At 45.7% G+C, this 14,813-nt stretch overlaps 1 non-coding gene across 5 annotated transcripts in view; it reads left to right on the top strand.

Moving 5' to 3' along the window:
* Positions 1-3,447: 3,447 nt before the first annotated feature.
* The window catches only part of LOC102563143 (uncharacterized), a 92,855-nt gene continuing 81,489 nt past the window's right edge, over positions 3,448-14,813 (top strand). The window contains exons 1-2 of one of the 5 annotated variants that reach the window (XR_002092888.2): positions 3,753-3,904; positions 4,567-4,754. This is a non-coding gene — a transcript (uncharacterized LOC102563143). Of the gene's footprint in view, positions 3,539-3,752; positions 3,905-4,566; positions 4,755-14,813 lie in introns of those variants that run through there. The other 4 variants (XR_002092889.2, XR_002092890.2, XR_002092886.2 and 1 more) reach the window with 4 other exon arrangements.

Genomic DNA, 14,813 nt, shown 5'->3' on the forward strand with positions numbered 1-14,813 from the left:
AAATGCCACATCTGTCCAACTTCCAGGCAGCCAGGGGCAATAGATAGTGTTGGCTACAGTCCTGGGGAATGCACGAGGCGTGGGGTGGGGTCTACTCTGCCACACAGACAGCTCAGCATGCCATGCCCCACTGTACATACAGCATGGGCAGCCTAACCCACCGTTCCTGCCCTTCCAGCCATGTGGGCAGCCCAGCTTCCTTCTGCTGCACATGCAACACTCTGCTTCCCCTCCCCTCCTGGCCATATGCGCTGCCCACTTGCAGTGTGGGCAGCCTAATTCCTGCCTGCCATGCACAGTGCTCTCAGCACAGGCACCTTGCCCTGCCATGTGTATTATGAGATGTGTTTGAATGAGGGCAATGAGGTAGTAAAGAAGAAAAAAAAAGTGTTTAAAAAGGTAACAGCTGAGAGACAGAGACTGGCATCATAGGTCAACTAGAAGGAAAAGCTGACATCTTGATACTTCATGAGAGAAAGTATGGAGGGTAGGAATAGGCATGGGGCAATTATTTTGGCTGGAGAGGCACTTAATGAATTTTGGTGTGTTTTTAACAGCCACATCCATCTTTCTCCCTCGCAACAGGAGCTGTAGCATGCCCATACCCGACCTGGAACCACATCCTGGCCCTGCCTGCAGCATAGATGACATGTAAGTGCTGAAAATAAGGGGCACAACTCCATTCTGCTGCTGGGTGCCGTGTCCAGCCAGGTTGCAGCTGTGCACCCCGCTATAACCACTGCTGCCCCCACTGCTGCCAGGCCTTGGTTCCAGTAGGACTGCAGCCCCATGCTACACTGTTGGTACAGAAATCTGGGGGGGCAAGCATTGCCAATGCCTCACAGCTTATGCCACCAGCAACCTAGTGTGGTGGAAATAGCCCTGGGCAGGTGCCAGTGTCAACTGTGGAAGTGCCTAGCAGTTTCCAGGTGGGTATAAGGGTGCCACATCAGCACTAGGTGGAAATAGTCCTGGCCATCCACCCAGCACAGTGGAAACAGCTCCATCCACCCATCTGACACCATGCAGCAGCTGAAGCCGCCAGCCACCCATTGGCCAGATCCTATGAGCTGGTGGCTGCTCGCCCGCAGGCTGGATACAATCAGTTGGTGGGTCAGATCTGGTCCACAGGCTGTATTTTGCCCACCCCTGGAATAGGCCCTGAAAGACTTTAAAAGTGGAGACAAGTAGCTTATGTTTGATGTGATAAAGAAGCAGGAGCCAGTGGAGGACATGGTCAAAGTGATGGGTTGGAAAAATGATCTTTGCAAAAACATTTTGAATGGATACAAATGGAGCAATGTTTTATCTGCCAAAACAAGAGAAAAAGATGTTATAGTAAGTGAGATGTGGTAAGACAAGAATGTGGACAATAGTTCTAGCTGTGTGGATGGAGAGCATGACATATGCAGATTATCTGTGAGATTTAGACACAGAAAGTTGGTGGGGAGTTGAGGAAAGTTGGAAAGGTAAGAGGAAAACCAGAGTTTTCCACAATCAGGAAACCAAGAAAGGATAAAATTTTGTCTGAGACTTTTTTTAAGTACAAAAAGTATAGCATCAAACTGATGTGAGGGATATGGAGCTCAATAAAAAGAATTCTTTGCCTTTCTATAGATCGGTGTAGGTATCAGTGCGGGCCACATTTTTCAGAATTGTTTGCATTTATAAGTGTATGTATGAGAGCATTCATTGTGCAGTTGGCTCAGGATATACCTGCTCCAGCCAGTCTGCTTGATATTTTACAAAATCCATAAGACCTGCCAACACCACCTTTCCCATCAGAAAATTTTAAACCACATTTAGATATGTTTTACCATGACAGGTGCCTGCTCTACAGATGGAGAAACGTGGACAAGATAAACAAGTAAGTATTTCTTGGGAGAAGAACTCAGAACTGCATAAGGCAAGAAACAATGATGACAATGAAAAAAATCTCAATGGATAATGAAGGGTCCCTTCTGTCAGAGACATAACTCAGGTATAGTAAATTACAATAGGTTCTGAGGCTGCTGGCTATACAAATATAGCTATACACACACACACATAGTAGGAAAATAAAAATGGGTGTCTCCAGCTGAAACAGGTCTGAAAACAACTTAGGTGCAAGTTCAGACAAGGACAAACTGCTCAGCTTCTTTCTGGATAATTCAAATGCATGTAACACTTTGCCATACTTCAGACTGTCATACATGCTTATTTCTGCAGTATTTGTTTCGGTGCTTATACAGTCAAATAAGCATGTGTAATGTATTTATTTGAATAATCTTTAAACCACACATACATACTATATTTGAATGGCACGGCCATCCATTGGATGTAACTGATTCTCATTCAGTCCATCCGTTGTTCAAACAAAATATTTTTAGTTAACTGAGCATGCAGAGTTCTTTCTTTCCAAGTCAAGGATATTAAATATTAGTGGCACTTTGGAGCTGAAATTTTAAACATATAGAAATGAAGATTGTCACGATCAGTGTCTGCAGCTGACATAACTCAGCCACACTGAACATGGAGTAAAAGGTAAAACCTGTGTTGCAAGAAGCCGATTATTCTTGGTGTGGGAACTGCAAACAGTAAGTTACATAAATGCTAGCTATCGCCACAGTGATAAATAAATAAATGAATCAACATTTGAAATTGAGATTGGAGGTCTTTCTAAAAGATGTGCTCAAATACAACTGCCAGATATTCAATTTTCCCTAGAAATTACTAGGGAAAATGCAATGCCTTATGTTGTACAGGGCAGATTAGGTGATCACAATGCCTTTAAAACCTATGAGAGATCCAGACAACACTGATCAATCAACTTTTATTACAGCCCATTTCCCACCTTGTTTTTATACGCTCTCTACCTGCATTGAAAGCTCTTTCCCCGAGAGGCTTTGCCTCCTTTCCCTGCGAAGGTAAAGAACGAAGCGTAGCTTGGGTTGCGTGTTTGGGTTTTGGTTACGTCCTGACATTTGGTAGATGTGATCCACCAATACAGTAGATACTTGAGTTTTGCGGGCACAAATTCCTCTTTTATTAGCTCAAGTGTTAGGTCGGGTTTGGCAGGCGTGATCTGACTGCCATGGATATCTGGGTTTGTGGGGCAAGAATTTCTGTGGGTGATAAGATATTATTGCATCAACTGCAAAGTTGGGTTGAGTGTTTGGTTTTGGCAGGTGCCATCTGACCGCAGCGGGGACTCGGGGGAAACAACTGCTGCGGGCCGTCTCTGCCATTGGGTCGCCCGCACGGCGGGTTTAGACTCAGGTGAGCTTTTGGCCGTGGTGCTGGTCTTCCTCGGGGCTCATCCTCTCCCCAGCCCTGTTGGGGTCCCGCAGAAGATACCACCCACAAACGCCCCGCTCTGGACACCCAGCAGCACGGACAGCTCCTCCTCTTGAGGGCTACAGGGTCCGACCGAGCGCACAGGCAGGCAGGGGGGGTCGGGGCAAGCCCGGGGCGGGGCGCGCACAGGAAGTCCGCCCCGCCCCGCCCCGCCCCGCCGCGCGAGCCGGGAGGAGGCGGAGCTCGGCCGCTCAGCCCACAGGTACAGACGCGCTAGTCGGGGGGAGGGGCAGGCCCGGGCGTCCCGGCCGTTGCCGTGGTAACCGCGCGTTCCTCGCGGCCGCGCGCGCCCGCTCAGCTCCGGCCCCGCGCCGCCGGCCGCTGCGTGCGGAACCCGGGCGCCGCGGGTCAGCCCTTTTCCCGCCTTTGCCTTCTGCTGATTGGTCGGCGGGCAGCGCCCGCCTTCGCGATTGGCCAAAGAGCGCTGCCAATCGAAGGGAAGTTGAAGCTCGCCCCAGTGCCTCCTCAAGAAGCGGGCGGCGGGGTGCTCAGGGGGTAGCGTCGTGGCAGCCATTTTAGTTGAGGGCAGAACCCCTCGGTTGTGCCCTTCCTTTCGCTCCTCTCCCAGGTCCGGTGTGGTGAGACTGGGGACGGGGGGGGGGGGGGGGGAGCAGAGCGGGCCCAGCCCGCCGTGTTCCTGCAGCACAGCACGTGGTGCACCAGCTCCCGCTGGATTGGCTGGGCCCGCGTCCATACATGGGTGGGATGTAGCCCTGCTGGTGTGGCAGCGCCCCCCACTGCCACCCCCAGACCCACTGCCCTCAGGTGGGCCCCTCTGTGTCGCCTTGCTTGCCGATGGCCATGCCATGGGCCTGGCTCTGTGCAGGCACGTGGCTCGAGTCCACCGTCCACGGACCCATCTTTCAGGGCCCTTGGCCTCTGGTTCAGGCTTTGCTGCGGATGCGAGTTGGCCAGTGACTGCCATCTCTACAAGGCCCTTGCTTCACGTTACATGTATTATGCAACTAATTGGTGAACCGCACAATACATTTAGACCAGTCACATGTGCAAAGTAATTATCACACAGTAAAAACGACTGTCCAACTATAAAAAGCGCTAGCCAGCTATAGAGTTAATGCTTGAAAACATGCTGGTTTGTCTTTAGCTTTAATATATGAATGTGTAACAGGGCCATTAATATGGTTGTTCAAGGAGTGCAGAAGTGACTAATGTGGGGAGAAAAGTTGAACCATCTTTCTTAAATAGGATGGTTTGACACATTTTCTTTAGCTGAATCTCTTTGCCCCTCAATCAAAGACTCATGGAGGGCTCACTTGGTGGTTTGGGAAGCAGCGTGTTTGTTCAGACGGGAACAAAGTCTTTGGCAACTACTTTTCTTGGCACGGTTAGTTCTGATCTTCAGTCAGAATTTACCCCTCTAGGACATGTCTTCTCCCTACAGAGACAACATCTCCCAGGTCAGTACTTCAAGTCTGATCATAGCAGAAATGTATAAAAAAGGCTGATGGTGGTGACTTACACTGGTGCAAATTATTTTACATTTGGAGGAAATGAACACTCACCGGTTTTATTTTGTTACTTACAAAATAGCAAGTCCTTTTCTTTATCATTTGAATTTATTGGCCTGAGCATGTTCAATGGAAATAGAACAACACGAAATTAAATGTCAAAGTACTGGCATGCAGTTAATTTTTCCCTGCTGCAAACAAAAAAACTTCAAAAACATAATTCTTTTTAAAGGATACTGCAATTACATTTAAAAGGTTTACATTTTGAAAGTCAAGTGGATTCAGACAGATTGTTTTTAGCTTAAAATTGAGAATGCCACTAGAATTGGAAATACCTCCTCTGTTGGAAGTAAATTTTAAACTGGATATATACATTGATATCCTTGTCTGCCTAAAACTAGATATATATTTTTCAACATTTTCATGATTCATAGCGCTACTATTTATGACCTTTTGTTTTTCATGGGAGCATCTCAAGTGCCAGTTTGTGAATTCAGCCACCACAATGCCTTTCTAAACTATTCTTAAAGTTAAGGTGGTAAATATTTTGGAAAGCAGTTAAAAGGATGATTATGATGGTGAGTACTGTGGTGGACAACACATATATCCCATTATACCTCAAATAAAATATTATCATTATGGGCCATATAAAAGATGGAACATAAATGGTTTCTGGGTATGAAGTAGGAAGTGGAGGGTAATTGTTGGCAGAGAAGTTGTAGATCCCACTCACCCTGGCATAACTCCCCACATTAATGTAGTTATTTTATGGTTACACCTGGTTTCTACAGTGAAACTATAGAAATGTTTATCTTCTGGTACAGCCATGGTCTGAAATTTTTTGGGTATTCTTGTGTAAATACTTTTTCATTTACCTAAAGGTTCACTCTTTACTGAAGTGGGGGGAAAGCAATTACAGAGTATATACAAGCTGATCGCTTTTTAAAATAAAAAATGATCTGCTTTTCAATGCTATGGCTATCCTCATTTCAAATTAAGTTTGCAATGATTAAATATTAAAATGATTTATGGTTTAAATTAATATAAAAACTTTTCAGGAGATTATTGCAAAGATTAACATTTTTAATGTTTTAATACTTCCATAGTTTATCAATCACAGGCACAGTGAAACTGTTTTCAGTCCCCATGCTGATGATCTTGTATGTCATTGCAATATTATGCACAAACTATATAAACATCATTGTGTTATTGGTAGAGGAGGTAAAAAACCACAATTCATGTTGTTGCTCTTTAATAAGCAATTTTGGTATTGGAATATTTTTTGACATGGGAATGAGTGCTTTCCCCCCTACCCCCCCAAATGCTGACAGTGAGGCAGAAGCATTCCAGGAATGAAATTAAGTATAATTTGCCATTTAGAAAGGAACTTTGTTTCATGTGATGACAAATGTAGGTGGTCTGTGGCACAAGCTGAAAGAAGAAAAAGCCCTAGCGTGTGTTTTCCTAGGAAGGACTTGCATGAATGCAGCCTAAAATTGTCTGCAAACTGCGTATGATTATAAATACGTTTTTACTCTTTCTATTTGAATTATATTTGGGGTCATGAGAAAATGTCATGGCACCCCAGGTGCTTTTGTTTCACTAGCTGCACGTATTCCTCCACTACAATTCAGGGGATTGCCTAAACATTTACTCCAGGCACTCTTAAAATGGAGGATGTTAATTTCTTTGTTTTTCATTTCTACCGCATTTCCTTAAGCATTGGACTAGCAATTGGCATTAGTATTATTTTATGTTTGAGTTCACTTATCTACCCATGTATTGAAGGCAGTTAAATACTGTAGCTTTATATTGTATAGTGTATTGTATCCCAGAACTTTGCAGAGCTACATTCAAAACAATGTATGAACATATAACATTCATGAATAAATTATTGTTTGCTTGAGTGTCAAAACCGTGGTTTGAAATGTACAGCACAATGATCCCTTCTCCAGTGTGCTTGCAATCTAAAATAGAAGGCAGCTATGGAATAAATTAATGAATTAATTAATGTAAGTCCAATAACAGAGATAAAGAGGCATAGTCAGAAGAGAGAAGATGTGATGAAATGAGATTAGAAAATAGATGAAGAACCACTGAATTGAATAGATAGGAAAAGACATTTCCAGATGGCAGAAGTTACAGTAGAGAAGGCACTTGCACAAAAAGTGACAAGTTTAAGATAAGAGTCAAGACAGATATTAGTGCTAGATGAATGTAGAGAATAGTAGTGGGTGGGGGAGATCCTTGAGGTAAATTTTCTTGCTTCAGAGAGGAGGACATGGACCAGTGATTTGAAGTTGAAGCAAAGTAAGTTTAGATTAGATGTCAGGAAAAAACTTCTTCACTGTTAGACTAGTGAGGCAGTGGAATAGACTGGCTAAGAAAGTTATGGACTCTCCGTCACTCAAGGTATTCAAGAAGAAGCTGGATAGCCACTGAGCAGGAGTTATCTAGCTGTAGCTATGCCTGTGTTCTACCTTGGGTATTTCCCATAGTAGAAGCTTCTGGGCTTTGCTGATTGCCCCTGCCCCTACTTTCTACTACATGTCAGGGTGTTTTTAAGCCTCCCTCAGAAGCATTAGGTGTTGGCTTCAACCAAGGCTGGGGACTTTGACTGGGGTGTGCCAGTGATCCTGCTGAGACCAAAGCCGGAGGTTCCTGGCTAAAGGATCATGCCCCTCCACTCAGGGTCAGACTGATTGGTCTATCTTGAGTCAGGAAGGAATTTTATCCCCTGGTCAATTTGGTATAGTTTGGGGGGGGGGGAGGGGGGTTGTGTAGCAAGATCTACCCAAGATCTCTTGAGCATATATTGACAACATTTCATAGAAGGAGGACATTGGCTGCCATGGTTCCCCTTCTTTACCTGTGGCAGAGTAGGGTGTCGGGTTTGTGTTGTGTTAGGGTTGATGGTAATCTTACGTGGAATTTACATTATGAATTGTATAGGATGGTTTGGATAGGGGAGAACCTGCCCCAGGCCGGGGGTTGGATTAATTGACCTCTGGAAATCTCTTCTAGCCCTGCTTCTCTATGATTGCAAACCATTGTCATGCATATAGATTAGTTTGTTGTCACCTGTAAAGGGTGCTGTTTTTAGATTTAATGAATACCAGGCAAAAAGATTAGATGAAATTGCCACTGATTTTTTTACTTTTGGTCAATAAGTCAGATTCATCCTGGTAAAGGACCACTGAAGTCAAGAATAAAGCACTTTATTTTAAAGATTGAACAGTTCAATATGGAGTTATTTCAGTTTGTTTTGTTATAATGGAAAAGCTGGTCAGATTTGAGGAGGCAGAAAATTTCAGAGTTTGAATCACTGTTTTTTTCTCAGGATGTGCTATTTGCTATAAATGGCCCCTGACATAGGATGGGATCTGATTCTAACAATTGCATCTCCTACCATGACACTCCCATGTATGGCAGGATGTGTGGTTTTGGGATCAGGGATTAGATCCCAGTGCAGGCGTAACTACTTGTCCAGTGCAGGGAGAGCCTGGAATCCTGAGCTCCGCCTGTACCAGCAGGTTGAAAGCTGGGTGCTCACAACTTTGTTGAACCTGAACCAGTCCCAGGGCAGGGACTTCACTGGAGTCATTCAAGCTCTGGCACCATCTCTGGGAACACTCCAGAGCCGGTTCTAGACTCCAACATGGTCCTGAGGTTTGTACTGACAACTAGTGCTAATCCTGAGACTGCACTGGGGATGATGGTTCAAGACACTGGTCCAGTCTTGGGGCTGGGACAATCAGTGGTTGTCAGCGCCAGTCCCAGGACCACACTAGAGCTTGTTCCAGGCCTGGTGTGATCCTTGGGCTGGGACTAACAAACACCTGGTTGTGAGTCCCAACCCTGGTACCACACTAGAGCCGGTTCCAGATTCCTGCAGTCCCAGGCTGGGACCGACAATCAGTTAATTTTGGATCCTAGCCCTGGTCCTAGATGCTTCAAGACATCCATGTGGTCCCAGGGCTAGTAACAACAGTCAGGTGATTGTGAGTTCTAGCTACAGGATTGCACCAGAGCCGATCCCAGAATCCTACACAGTCCTGAGGCAGAGACCACCCCGCCGCCGGTTCCAGACTCCCATGTGGTCCTGGCACTGGGACTGAGAATTACCTCATTGTTGGTCCCAATTCCAGGACTGTACCAGAGTCTTGAGCCAGCTCTGGTTAAACTGCTGCACATTCAATTTAAGGTGTAATAGAAACGGGCCACAAAAATGTTACTTCTGTGACTGGTTTTCTATTTTGTTGTGCCATTAATTCCTTGAATGTGTGGCACGGTTACTATTTTATGACATGATTAACAGGGTAATCATGTCTTAATTGTAATGTCTGCCAGGAAGGGCTGGTTTTGCTACCAGAAGTTAAGTTGGTCAACTTTTCCCAGGATAATATTTGTTTTCATTTGCTTAGGCCTTTATTGAAAAAAAGAAGATTGACTAGATCCTTTTTTTTTTGGTTCAGCCACTGAAAAACAGAGCAAATTGGTAAAGTTTGTCTATTCAGTCAGAATATGCTATAATACATTCAAATGCCAAATGATACATATAGAATAAAGAATACATGGAATATTTACAAGCCAGGAAACTATCCCGGAGTCTGGTGTATTCGCATGGCTGTAATATGTAAACTTTTGTTACGTACTTAACTTTGTGCTACATGACATTCTGATTAAATAATTAACACTATTCAAAATCTGTCAATTTTGAATAGTGCATTCTGTCAAGAGTGCATGAAGTGGATTAAGGAATTGACATTTAAAAAAGTAGTTGATTCAATGGTGAATCACAACAAATGAGAGTATTCTTGGATTGGTTCTGCAGGGTTTGGTACAAGGTATGACTTTTTTGTCTTACTATTTTCATCAAATATAATATAAAATGCATTAAATTTGTGAATGATACAAAGACTGGTAGAGTGATATATCATACTGAAGACAGGACAGTCACATGGAGCAGTTTGGAATGCTTGGTAAAGTATTCCTGTTCATTCAAAATGTGCTTTAATACATCCAAATGCCAAAATACATATCTAAAACAAGGAATGCAGGAAACATCTACAAAGTGTGGGACTGTACTCTGAAGAACTGTGACTGAAAGTAAATTATGGGTCATAATCGGGGATCCTGGTTTTTTTTTTGTTTAAAAATCGCAAACCCTCTGTTAAAAATCGCAATTTCTCTGATTAAACCCCATCAAATCTGTGTTTTTCCGTGATTAAAATGAAACACTTCTCTCTCTCTCTTTATAGATAGGTAGGTAGGTAGGTATCAGATGAACACAATATTTTATTGATATATTTACCATTTTAAAGCAATTTGGAAGCCTACCAGAGCCTCAATCACTATAATAAAATACATTCTAAATACCTATAAATTTTGGTGTATGATTTTGGGTTTTTTATCATGGAAAATCAGAGCTCCCTCTGCTCCCTTCACTTAACAGGATGTGGGGCCAGCTGCGGCTGTGTCTCCTACTGCTTTGTGGCACCGAACAGCCCTGATATGCCAGTGCCCTGCCCATGCCATTGCCCCTCACTCCTGACCCACAGTTTCCCAGCCTTGCTGGTGCCCTCACTGTCCAACTACAGCCCCCCTGGCCTTGCTGGTGCCTTTCACTTCTCATCCACTGCCCTGCTACTACCTCTCATTCCCCAACGACAGCCCCCTAGCCCTGCTGGTGCCCCTCACTCCCCGCCCACACCTCCCCCCCCCTCCCCCCCCAGCCCTGCCAGAAGGGGCTCCCAGCTGCCAGGGCTACAAGGCCAGGGGCCTGGGTCTGCAGTCCCCTGCTCCCTGCAGCAGCCTCTGAGCCCCGGCTGCCACCCATGGGAGACGGAGGCTGCTGAGGCAGAACGGATCACTGCTCATACTACACAAGCAACTCACTGTGAGCTCCCAATGTGATGCTGTGACAAAGCCCTAATGCAATCTCTGACTATATAAGCAGGGAGTAGTAAAGAAGCCATGATGTGATTTTGCTTCTCTATGTAGCATTAGTAAGAGTAATGTTATTGGAATATTGCTTACAGTTCTTGTGCCTACATTTTATATGGGGAGTTTAAAAATTGGGAAGGTGTAGGAAAGAGCCACAAGAATGATTCAAGGACTGGAGAAAATGCCTAACAGACAATTAAATAGTTCCACCTGTAAAAATCAGCGATTCTTAACCACAACAATATAGTGATGCAGCTGGGCACAGGGGCAGTGGCAACTTCTGGTTGCTGCCATGCTACTGGCATAAACTATTTTTTTCTCCTTGCCTCAACTTAACTAGGGAAGTCGTCTCGATTATCCCATCCCATTTATGCCACTGTTCAACCAGGATGTCATGTGCCCTGGAGTGCCCTGGACTCTTTTAAGGGACCTGTGGGTTCCATACAATGTTAGCACTGTTAGGAATCCATAGTATGAAAAGTTTTCTGTCCTGTTATGTTCTTTGTGAGTTCTTTGCAGCAGAAGAATTGTTCTATTATTTTCATTAAAAAAAAACAAGTCAAAGTTAAGAGCTGGCATTTTCCAAGGGATGTCTTGAGTTTAATGAGGTTAAGAACCACTGATTTAGATAATGAGAAAGAAGATTGAATTGTACTATCACACAAAGAAAATACTGGATACTAAGTGCTCTTTTAGTGTAGCAGAGAAAGGCATAACAAGAATCAATGGCTGAAAGCTGAAACCATAGTTTCATAGTTTGTAGGGTCGGAAGGAACCTGAGCAGATTATCAAGTCTGACCCCCTGCCATGGCAGGAAAGAGCACTGGGTCAAACGACCCTAGCAAGGTGTTCATCCAGCCTCCTCTTAAAGACCCCCAGGGTAGGAGCCAGCACCACTTCTCTTGTAAATTGGTTCCAGATCCTAGCCACCCTGACAATGAAGTAGCGCCTCCTGATGTCTAGTCTGAATCTACCCTCTGCCAGCTTGTGACCGTTATTTCTAGTCACTCCTGGTAGTGCTCGGGGGAACAGGGACTCCCCCAATGCCTGGTGGTCCCCTCTGACTAGTTTGTAAATGGCTACTAGGTCCCTCCTCAGCCTTTTCTTGTGGAGGCTGAACAGGTTCAGGTCCCTTAGCCTCTCCTCGTAGCGCCTGCCCTGCTGTCCCCTGATCATGCGAGTGGCCCTCCTCTGGACCACATCCCTCCTGAAGTGCAGCGCCCAGAACTGGACGCAGTACTCCAACTGTGGCCTGACCAGTGTCTCATAGAGGGGGAGGATCACCTCCTTGAACCTGCTCGAGATGCATCTGTGGATGCATGACAAAGTGCGGTTGGCCCTCCTGACCACGTCCCCACACTTGGCCCATGTTCATTTTGGCATCAGTAATGACTCCAAGATCCTTTTCTGCCTCTGCACTGACAAGAAGGGAGTTCTCCAGCCTGTAGGTATGCTGCTGGTTCTTCCTCCCCAGGTGCAGCACCTTGCACTTGTCAGTGTTGAAACCCATCCTGTTCTCATGCGCCCACCCCTGTAACCTGCAACCTGTCTAGGTCCGATTGCAGCCTATTCCTCCCTTCTAGTGTGCCTACTTCCCTCCACATCTTAGTGTTGTGTAAATGCAAATTGAAAATTTCCAGAATTTCTCGACAACAAGGGTAAGTATCCACTGGAACGAACTGGTATTGGAAACGGTGAGTGCTTCAGCTTTTGAGTCCTTTAAATCAAAACTGGATGCTTTTGTGGGGCATATGCTTTAGCCCAACCCAAATTATTGGGTTTGGGGTTTTTTCTAAACGTTTGTTAATATGTTTGTTTATTTATGTTACAAGAAACTGCAGGCCAGATCATCAACTGGTATTAACTGACTGATATCCATTGAAGCTAATAGAGTAATGTGCATATTGACTGAGTATTCAGCTATGCTGATTTATGCCTATGATATTTGTAGAGGGGGTGTTTTTGGCTAGGGGTTGCACTTGGAATGATGTGGAGAATAGGAATAGTTTGCTGGGTAGGGAAATAGAATGAGATAGGAAGTAGGTGAAAGGGTGGAGAAGAAGACCTTTCCAGAAAAGCATCAGCTGAAATCTTGCATGGATTGGAGGGATGAAAGGAGAACCAAGAATCTGTAGCACTTATGCAAATAGTGGGGGAAAGTCCTCTCAGAATTCAGGGTGAAGAGAATAACAGCAGCAGGTGGTGGTCCCTTGGGGTGCTTGTGGCCTCCACAGATGCTACCGCCTGGTGGTGTGCGGTTCCAGCCAGAGATGTACGTGTCAGCAAGGAGCGCAGCCAGGCTAGCCCACCTCTATCATGCAGGGCTCCTCGCAGCACTTTTTCTGGTACTTGCGTGTCACCAGAGGAAGTCCCACATGATGGAGCCGGCTGCCTTCTGGCTCTCTGCACAATGGAGCCGCCTTCCCCTTATCTCCTTGCTGCAGCACTTGCTCCGGAGCAGCAGGTCTCTGCGCCATGGCGGGGGCCCCCACACACCTCTACCCTCTCTCACACCCACACCCTGCTCACCTGAGCTCCACATTCCTACTGCTCCCCTGGGCACAGGCCCCATGCTTCCTGCCCCTGCCTAGCTGCAGCTCCCTCCCTGTCCCTGCCAGTTCACCTACCTACTGCCCAGAGCAAGCGTTGCAGCATAGATTTCATAGATATTATGGCTGGAAGGGACCTTGAAAGATCATCAAGTCCAGCCCCCTGCCCCAGGGGCAGGCAGTCAGCTGGGTTCATAGAATCCCAGGAAGATAAGCATCCAGATGTCTTTTGAAGGTGTTCAGAGTAGGTGCTTGAACCACCTCCGGCAGCAATCTATTCCAAACCTTGGGGGCTCAGACAGTAAAGAAGTTCTTTATGTTCGGCCTGAAACGGTCATGGAGGAGTTTGTGACCATTCAACCTTGTCATCCCTTGGGGTGCTCTGGTGAACAGACTTTCCCCCAGATCCTGGTAAGCACCCCGATAAACTTATAGGTAGCCACCAGATCAACCCTGAGCCTGCTCTTTTCCAGGCTGAAGAGTCCCATGGCTCTCAGCTTCTCTTCATAAGGTCTGCTTTCCTGACCTCTGATCATGCATGTGGCTCTCCTCTGCAACCTGTCAAGCTTCTCCACATCCTTTTTGAATTGTGGAGCCCTAAACTGGACTCAGTACTCTAGCTATGGCCTCACCAGGGCCAAGTACAATGGGAGAGTGACATCCTGGGATTTACTTGAGAAGCATCTGTGGATGCAAGCCAGCATTTTGCTTGCTTTACTAGCAGCAGTATCACATTGCAGGCTCATGTTCATTTTGTGGTCAGTCATGACCCCCAAGTCCCTTTCATCCGTAGTGCTAGTCAGCGTACCACTGCCGAGCCTATAAGGATGCTGCAGGTTTTTCCTCCCAAGGTGGAGAACCTTGCATTTTTCGGTGTTAACCACCATCAGGTTCTCGTCCGCCCATTTTCTGACCCTGTCAAGGTCAGCCTGGATCACTCTCCTGTCCTCAGGTGTGGACACTTTACCCCAGAGCTTGGTGTCATCGTCAAACTTGGCCAGTCTGCTTCTGATACCAATATCCAAATCATTAATGAAGATGTTATATAGTATAGGTCCAAGGACAGAACCTTGAGGGACCCCACTGGTCACAGGGCACCATGACGATTGACTTCTGTCATCCACCACCCTCTTGGTCCTACCATGGAGCCAATTCCCCAGCCAGCGGATCGTGGTGTGGCCGAGGCTGCAGTTAGCCAGTTTTACTAAGAGGTGATTGTGGGATACCAGATCAAAGGCTTTTTTTAAAGTCAAGGTATACATCATCAATCTCTTCTCCTTTGTCCAGGTGATAGGTCACCTGGTCGTAGAAGGAAATGAGATTGGTGACGCAAGACCTACCCGCAACAAACCCATGCTGGCTATCCCTCAGGATATTGCAGTTGGCCAGTCTGTTAAGAATGGCCTCTTTGATAATCTTTTCTAAGAACTTCCCTGGGATAGAGGTCAGGCTGATGGGCCTATAGATTGCCAGATCCACTTTCCTCCCTTTCTTGAAGATAGGCACCACATTG

The sequence above is a fragment of the Alligator mississippiensis genome, chromosome 3 (genome assembly GCF_030867095.1).
Source record: "Alligator mississippiensis isolate rAllMis1 chromosome 3, rAllMis1, whole genome shotgun sequence".
NCBI lineage: Eukaryota > Metazoa > Chordata > Crocodylia > Alligatoridae > Alligator > Alligator mississippiensis.